The following is a 7,256-nucleotide window of genomic DNA, read 5'->3' as shown; positions in this document are numbered from 1 at the left end:
GAGAACAACCGAGAGGAGGAGAGGATGTGCACCTAAAACTGCAAGGAAGATTGTCCTCGAAGCATATGTACTACGGCCCCACGCTGCTGCCAGGCCCACAGGAAGATGACAGGCCCGGCCTCCACTCCTTCTGAGGTCATTGCCCAGTTTCGACGTCGGGATGATCCCGTCATCCGCGCGGCTTGAAGGGCACCCTCCCCGCGCGCCCGGGACTCCAGGTGGGGCGCCAGTGAAGGAGAGAACGTGGCGTCGCCCACCGGGCGGGGCCTGAGCGGGCGCGGGGCGGGGCCTGAGCCGGCGCCGGGTCCAGCTGGGCGCTCCGCCAGCTGCGTAAACTCCACTGGAGCGCGGCGGTGGAGCAGGTGAGCAGGCGGTGTCGGGGGTGCCCAGGCCAGGGCCTTGTCGCCCGCGGCGTTGAGGGCCCGGGGTGGGGCTGCGCCCTGAGGGCCCGGCCCTGCCCTCCACACGCCCCTAGCTGCGGTCCCTTCCCCGGCTGTGGGGCTGCGGCCCCTGAGTGCGCAGTGCTCCTGGCTTCTGCGGCCAGCGAGGGGGCGGAGAGAGGAGAGTGCCCGGCAGGCGGCTGCTGGGCCAGCCCGGAACTGGGTCGTGGAAGGATCGCGGGAAGCGGCCTTCAGGCCTATGGCCTCTGGCCTCACGCCTCACTGCGTCTCCACTTCCCCGCGCCCGCCTGCCCCCGAGCCCCAGCTGGGGGTGGGCGCGGCGCGAGCTGTTAAAGGGCCGGTGCGTTTAAAGGAGCCGTGCACGTGGGTCTCTGAGGCGTGTAGCAGGGCGGGGGCGTTTTGTTCTTCCTCTCTCTCGCCTGAGACCTCCGTTGCGCAGAGTCCATCCGGCCGCCAGCACCCGGCCCTGGGCATGCCTTCCCCAGAAAGGAGGCGCGCGGGGGCTCTGCCCGCACGTGAGGGGCAAGGCCGCAGGGCCGTAGGCGCAAGCCTAGAGCCGGTTTCTCTTAGCAGCGGTGTTTGGCTGTTTTATCAGGCATTTGCAGCTGTGAGGAGGCAGCCAGAAGCAAGCTTTTGGAACTGAAGGAACCTGAGACAGAAGCTAGTCCCCACTCCGAATTTTACTGATGAAGAAGCTGAGGCCACAGAGCTAAAGTGACTTTTCCCAAGGTCGCCCAGGTAGGATATAGCAGAGCCAGGCTTCGACCCCAGTGTCCTGGCTTCTAGATCTGCTCTACATCCCTCCGAGCAGACCTCACCCGTGTTTATTGGCTTAATAAGTATTCCCTTAGATAGGTATGAACGGTGTTGAGTGAAGTAACTGCATCCCTATTTACAGATGGAGAACCTGAGAGCATCCCAAAGAGACGATTACAGACTAAACTCTATGGAGTAACTTGATTAGGACCGATCCCATCTTCCAGTAAGGAGGCCCCTGATGCCTCTGTAGCCAATTCTGCAGACACTTGAGCCTCCAAGGCCTTCAGCCAAGACCTTTGGCGGTAATTAGACGCTCGGGATAAGCTGCTTCAGGTGTGTGGGCCTCAGGTTCTCTGCTGAATGTGGTTGTGGACAGGCGGTGACTGGTGCAGGTGCAGAAGGGGCCTGGTTCCTGGCCCCAGCTCAGAGCTGCGTCCCCAGGACGCCTAGGTTGAGCCTTGGGTTTCAGGGCAGAGGCTGGAGTGAGGGCTTGGGGGGATGTTGCTTTGAAGTGGGATGGATGTTGTATCAGGTTTTTGGGGAAAACTGTACCCTTCGGTGTTGAAGTGCCCATGTGCCAAGTCTTGAGTCCAGCCTGTTCACTTGTGGGAAGTGAGTAGCTTGTTCCTGTCTATTGGAAAGAGCAGCAAGGAGGAGGAGGAGCAAGGGCTAGGGGCTGCTGCTAGGGTGCCTGGAGGTGTGGTGCATAGTGTCACACCTGTCTCCCCTCCCTTGCTGCTCACCGTCCCCCCCACAGGGGTTTGCCTCTTGCCTACTTTGGCCTTTCTCTGTTATCGATGTTAATAATGCCACATATCTCGCTTATGAGTTGGTCATATACAATAAAAAGCCATCTTGGACAGAATCTTAGAATTTAAGATCTTAAGAATTTCAGTGACACTGAAATAGTTTATTATCTTTTTACAGAAGAGGAAACAAGTTCAGGGAGTTAAGCAGCTAGTCCAGTTATGTGGCTTCAGTGCTTTAAGCACCAAGATTTGAACATAGCTGGCTACACCGTCTTTATCTTTTGAGTTTTTGCACAGGAGGTTCCTGCATTCGACTCCTACCCATGTCTCTCCACTACTGCTGGGAAAGTTTCGTGGAGTTCCCATGAGCAACTTCCTGACAAACAAAATTTTTTTACAGAAACCAAAGCAGTGTGTGTAGGTCACATGCAGTGTGTCTAATGAAAACATCTCTGGCAGGTTTTCAGCTGTTGCTTTGACTTTTGGACACTGTTTAGTTGGGGACTGATAAGACAGCAAATGTTTCTGCAAGTATTCCCACCTGTTCTATTACCAGCTGCCACAGCTGTAGAAAAGCGGGGGTGAGGCTGAGAGGCCCCGAGATGAACATTTTGCACTGGGTTCCAAGCCTGGAGATAGGATGAGCATCATGTTAATGTCTGGAGAAAAGAATGATTTCAGGCTGGGTGCTGTGGCTCACGCCTGTAATCCCAGCACTTTGGGAGGCTGAGGCGGGTAGATCAACTGAGGTCGGGAGTTCGAGACCAGCCTGACCAACATGGAGAAACCCCATCTCTACTAAAAATACAAAATTAGCTGGGCATGGTGGTGCATGCCCAGCTACTCAGGAGGCCGAGGCAGGAGAATTGCTTGAACTTGGGAGGCGGAGGCTGCAGTGGGCCAAGATTGCGCCATTGCACCCCAGCCTGGGCAACAAGAGTGAGACTCCGTCTCAAAAAAAAAAAAAAAAAAGAATGTTTTCACATCAGTCCTCAGGAAAGACCAGATGTCAGTGAGGGAGATCATTTCTTGAGAGCCTCTTCATTGACTGGGAGAATGGGCTGCTTGTTCATCTTTGTGAAAATTCTAGAACAGGGGAAGAACAATTCAAAGGGTGCCTACTGTTCTGCTATACCTTAACCAGAAACTTATTGGACTCTTTTTTAAATAAAAGTAATACATGTTTATTCTAGAAAACTCAGGAATTTGGTTTTTTTTTTTTTTCTTGAGATGGAGTTTTGCTCTTGTTGCCCAGACTGGAGTGCAGTGGTGTGATCTTGGCCCACTGCAGCCTCTGCTTCCCAGGTTCCAGCGATGCTCCTGCCTCAGCCTCCTGGGTAGCTGGGATTACAGGCACACGCCACCACTCGCAGCTAATTTCTGCGTTTTTATTAGAGACGGAGTTTCACCATGTTGGCCAGGCTGGTCTCAAACTCCTGACCTCGGGTGATCCGCCCACCTCGGCCTCCCAAAGTGCTGGAAGCATGAGCCTTTCCTCCTGGCTGAGATAACCACTCTTAACATGCATTTCCTTCCACACTGTTCACATATGCATATTTATCTATTAAAACAATAGAGGGAGGGAACCGTAGGTGAAGTTTTTGTATCCTGTTTTTTCTGTTATGCCTTCAGAATTTTCCTTTTATTGCGTACTCGTGGAAAAGCAGATTTGGTGGGTGTGTAGAGCATTTGAATTATTTATCCTACCAGTCCCACAGCAGGACGCTTTCCCACCCTCCGTTTTGGCCCAGAGAAGCAGTGCCCTGTGTCCTCCCCATGCCCATATGTGGGCACTCCCTCCCATGGAGCCAAACCTACCTGGGCAAGTAGCAGAGAGAGAGCAGAGTGAGCCCTGGGGGCAGGAGTTGGGGTCGTGGCAGGAGAGAGACTTGAGAGTTTTGAGGTGGCAGATGAGCTGGTGATTAGGGAGCATTTCTTGACACATACCTGCCCATGGTGAAGGCATGTGCCTTGTGAGTGTGCTCTCAGAAAGCCTACGTGATGTGTGGTGGGGCTGCCTGTATGACCAAACCCTGGCCCCTGGGTACGTGACCCTCACAAGTGCTGAGTGGACTGGGAAGAGCTCCTTGATGGGCAGTTTGGAGACTTGAGTTGTAACTGTGGCTTTTGGCCATGGGATATTAACTGATTACTTTTGCCCCTCTAGGCTTCAGTTTTCCTTAATTATAATACAGGGAGCTGACTAGGTGGCATTGATGGCCTTTAAGGTCCTTGCCAGCTCTGACATTGTCGTATGGATATGCCCTTTCATTTGATAATATGTTTACATGGCCATAGGGCCTGGGGCGGGGCCGGGAATGGAAACTTGATCTCTGGGGCCTGGCCTTTGAAGCCAGTTCATGTGTCTGGTGGTTCAGCAGATCCGTCACTTTCCAAGAGGCACATCAACAGGCTTTTGTGTCTTCTCTCACTGTGTCCCTCCTCCATTTCATCTTCTTTATAACTACCACTTATTGAATGCCTACTGTGTGCTGGCCACTTTACAGGTTATCTCTAGGTTTTACGGTAATCTTGCAAGGTATGCCTGTTCTGCTTTTTACAGCAGAGGAAATGAGCTGTGTCAGATTAGACTGTCTGAGGCCTCTCAGCCAGGGAATATGTGGTTCAAATCACACAGGCAGGCGACCCTGTCAGTCTCCAAGCCTCTGCTTTTGACCACTGACTTGCTGCTGCTTGTTTAAAAATAAATGCGTTTCTGGAGCCTACTCCAGAGGGTCATGCTAGGGGCTCCCTCTCCCACTTCTCCACAAACCACCCTTTTTCCTGGCTGCTTCAGGAAATGAGAGAACTCTGCCTGGGCCCCAGGCACTTCTGAGTGGGACAGGGCTGTTAGAGGTAAGTCTAGAGCCTGGCCCAGAGTTCAGGAGGCCTCTGGGGCCTGTGGTCTGGGAGGGTGGTAGGGCAGTACCTCACTTCCCTTTGAGACTCAGGCCCGAGCTCTGGCTTAGGCCAGGGAGAACCATCCCCAACTGTATGTGTTACTATATGGGCTGAGATGGATGGACAGATGGATGGTCAGTTGGACCAAATACATAGTCGGGTACCCAGGGCCAGGGGGAGAAAGGTGAGCAGGGCAGCCATGGGCATTTGTCCGGGTATCACCTGGCCTTAAAAATCTCTTCCTTATTTTAAGGGAGGACTGTGGGACTTCTCAGACATCAGAAGAGTGATGTGACGGAGCTGTGTGACCATAGAAAGTGATGTGTTAAAAACCAGTACCTCCCTCTTTGAAAGCCAGGGATCGTTATCGTTCATCTAACCTGCTGGGAAGAAGAACCAGTTGTCCGGGATCCAAACCTTTCTGCGGCCCCAAGTGTTTGTGGTAAGTGCAGTGACTCCCAATCCGCTTTTGAACCCGCTTTTTCCATTAGGATTTTCTCCATGGAGGCAGATTTCCATGGGAGTTTGCTGTAGCGTTTTGAAATCTGTTTCTTACCTAGTTTCATTGGCCTTAAATGTTAAGGCCAAAGCATTTACATTTCTCTGTAATGAAAAGAAGGTCAAGGAAATTGGGTCATTGGGTTTCCATAATAATTGCAGGAACTGCTGACACAAGCATGGCTGGGGAGATTCTCTAGATCAGACTCCCTTGGTTTGGCTAATTCAGCTGATTAATGGGAATGTGCAGTGGCTTCTTTGGATGTTTGATTTTGCATCCTAATCCAAAGCAGCTATCAGCCTCAGCACTTCCTTGTCAGAAGGCTTTCCAGAACATAGTCTGTATGCTGGACACTTTCTTCTGCCCCTCTGCATTTTCCTGCCACTTCTCTAGAGAACGGGGTACAGGGGGTGGGAGATGGGGAAAGCTGGTTGCTGTGTGGTTGATGGGTTTTGACATCACCCAGCTCCACCCCCACCTGCCCATGAGTCAGCCTCTGGGGAGGGTTCTTTGTGTCACCGGCACCCTCATGTGGACAAACATCTAGCAGGTTGTTTATCTGCACACATTTGGGTGGTAATTTTTCCCTCCAAAGATTTCAGAGCACCAGCAGGCTTCAGAGCAGACTTAGGTGGCTTACAAAGCAGGCCCTTAGGAATTCAGAGGGAAGCAGAAGTCCATCCCAGATGCTCTGTTTTCCTTTAGGAGCTAGGTAAATCAGAGGGGCTGAGGGACAAATGAAAAAACGTCACAGCTTTGGCTCCCATCTGCTCCTCCTGGCCAATGAGAGGGGATCTGGGAGGGGCAGACGTAGAGGAAAATCTCTAAATGTTGATGCTCGTTATTTTCCTTTAAAGAATTAATGGCCTAAAAAAAACCCTACAGATACAGTCTGTGTTAATTATAGAGACTTAGAGAAATGCAGAAAAATATAAAGAAAATAACCACTCTCGGTTCCACCATGCAAACATAATCACTTTTAATGTTTTGTAATATTTCCAGTCCTTTATATACATACATTTTATAAGGACATTCAGATGATTAGGTTTGTAAAGTTTTATGTTCCGTTAAATTTAACGTCTTGTCATTGTTCAGGTTATTAAATATTTGAAATAAGATTTTTGGTGGTCCTGTAACAGTCTCCATCAGGCAAATATATCATAGTAGAGAGACATTTTGGTCAGTTTCACTTTTTTTTTTTTTTTTTTTTTTTACAGTTAACACACATGTTTGTATAAATACTTTATATTTTCTTAGGACAAATTCTGAGAAGTAGCATTTCAGGATCAAAAGGTGTGCTGTGTTTAAAGTGTTGATTCTTACTCCTTTCAGTAAGGCCAGTGCAGTTTGTCCAGGTAGTGACTGAGACCCAGTTTTTCTACACTCTATTCCGCAGCAGGCATTGTTTTAGGCCTTTTTCAGCCCAAGAGTTCTCTCCTCCCCTTGCCGCTCTGCTGATCTGCGATTTTTCCACTCCTCTTCCTCCCTTGTTGGTCTCTGACCAGACTCTGGATATCCAGGAGAAAGTGTTCGTTGTCTCACTGTCCCATTCGGCAATCTAGTAGTGCCAACCATTCGGGGGGCGAAGGTGGGTGGGTGAGGTACACTCACCTTGCTGAGCAAGGGCCCCAGCCTGGTCGTGTGATTATAAAGCAGAGGCGGTACCAGGAAAAGTCAGACACTGGCTGAGAATCACCCGGGGGCCGACCATCCCGAATGCAGATCCCTGACACTGGGTGAGGATGGAGCTTGGAGATCTGCATTTTTAATAAGCAGCCTAGCAGAGTGGTAAAGAGCCCAGACACAGACTATCTAGATCCAAGGGTAACCTTGAGCTAATTACTTTTGAGCCTCTGTTTCCTCCTCACCCACCCCCTCTGTTGCTCCTCTGTTTCCACTCCCACCCCACCAGGCTAGGAGGGTTGTGATTAGAGGGTGCCCTTGCTG

The 7,256-nt window shown here is 51.0% G+C and overlaps 1 long non-coding RNA gene across 2 annotated transcripts; it reads left to right on the top strand.

Annotated features, from left to right (window-relative positions):
- Positions 1 to 224: 224 nt before the first annotated feature.
- Positions 225 to 5,252, top strand: LOC113222826. 2 transcript variants are annotated; one of them, XR_003308545.1, is made up of 4 exons: positions 225 to 362; positions 997 to 1,139; positions 1,300 to 1,493; positions 5,064 to 5,252. It is a non-coding gene; the product is annotated as an uncharacterized LOC113222826 (long non-coding RNA). The 2 variants fall into 2 exon arrangements; XR_003308544.1 differs by lacking the exon at positions 1,300 to 1,493 and having other exon boundaries at positions 226 to 362.
- The last annotated feature ends 2,004 nt before the right edge of the window (positions 5,253 to 7,256 follow it).

This window comes from Piliocolobus tephrosceles, unplaced genomic scaffold (assembly GCF_002776525.5).
Source record: "Piliocolobus tephrosceles isolate RC106 unplaced genomic scaffold, ASM277652v3 unscaffolded_35435, whole genome shotgun sequence".
In the NCBI taxonomy this organism is placed as follows: Eukaryota; Metazoa; Chordata; class Mammalia; order Primates; family Cercopithecidae; genus Piliocolobus; species Piliocolobus tephrosceles.
The sequence above is the reverse complement of the archived record's forward strand: the minus strand, read 5'-3'. Positions and strand labels throughout refer to the sequence as shown.